Below are 1,593 nucleotides of genomic sequence, written 5' to 3' on the forward strand. Positions count from 1 at the left end.
CATTTTTAATAATTATATTAAATATGTAGACAAAAATATATTATTTTTTTTTCTATTTTAAATCGAAACAATTGTGTAATATTATCTGATGAAGTGATAAACAATTATCCAGTCAAGGCGTAAAGAGGGGTTTTGAAAATCGAGTTAAGAAAGAGTAAAAGTGCTCAAGTGCACTGGCTCAAATAGCTACAATATAATTAATTAAAGTGATAAAAGTGAAATTGTATTATAAATAATTAATATGAGTAAGAAAATATTATTTTCCATTTGAAAATTAATAACATAAACTTATGAACTGATGGTTTTAGAGTTATTTAAAATTAAATAAATTTGAACAAATTATTTAAAAAAAATATAAACTTTAAAATGTTTATAATTATGCCTACTTCATTAATGTGTACTTCATTACTTCATTTAATAATACTGTATACTTCTTATAGTCTTATTGCTATAATAATCCTAATAATAATAATAAAATAAAATCTAACAAAACATCTTATTGTCTTAAGAAGTTTTCGTTGATGATATGATTTTGCGACAATGTCCCAACACATAAAACTTTAATAAAATAATATATTATTTCTTCAATGATGAGTTTTCAAAATTTTGAAAATTTATTTAGAATTTTTCATTATGGCATTTTGAAAATAAATGTAAATGAAAGATATATGTTATTGAAATTTCTATCAAATATTTATTTTAACACAGTTTAGACTTTTCACTAAGTATGAAATATAACGTCACTTAAATGTCCTCCACATATCATTTTGCAATACTCAATTCTTTAGAGATATCTTTTGATTTCTTGTCGGCAATCTATGTATGTTAAGCCATAACTTGAGATTATACATTACACTTAAGCGTGTAAGAGTTCCAATAAACCAATTTGAACCTATGATCTTTAATTATTTGTTAAGACCTTTTCGTTAAGCGCTGTAATCTTGCAAAGATTTTAGTCAAAAATACTAAGAGTAATTAGAAGAGGTACGGGGTATGTCATTCACATTTGTAATAATTTTAATATGCCAGTGTTAAAATATAAATTCTGAAATCTGAAAGAAAATATATTAAAATGCTGTATGCACAAAGCACTTTAATCCAAACAATTTAGGAAACATCCTATCTCGTTGCTTAGGCTCAAGTTAAAAAAATCACTTATTAAACAAATATATAAAATTATTATTTATTAATACGTTATACGTTAATACACTTATTAAATTTAATACTATTCTTTTGTAGAGGAATCATTTATTGTATGATTTTTTATTATTCTTTCTTGTGTATAGAAGCTAATCTAGGAAGATAATACGGAGTATTAAGCAATACTTAAAACAGCTGTATGGTCAGCCAAAAATTTAGTTAATTAACCCATTAAGTACCAGGCCATTTTAGACCTGGAATTTTACGGTGAAATTTCCATAGCAAATAGTAAATAGTAGAGTTTAATTATATGAGAAGAGTTTAATATTTATTTGAAAGATTACTTTCACTTTATATTTACCCAAAAAATATAAAATATTCTTTGAATATTAAAAAATATTCAAAGCTAGTCGTATGTTGAACCACACTGTGGTCCGAAATGGGTTAAATGTA

Source organism: Teleopsis dalmanni, chromosome 1 (genome assembly GCF_002237135.1).
Source record: "Teleopsis dalmanni isolate 2A chromosome 1, ASM223713v2, whole genome shotgun sequence".
NCBI lineage: Eukaryota > Metazoa > Arthropoda > Insecta > Diptera > Diopsidae > Teleopsis > Teleopsis dalmanni.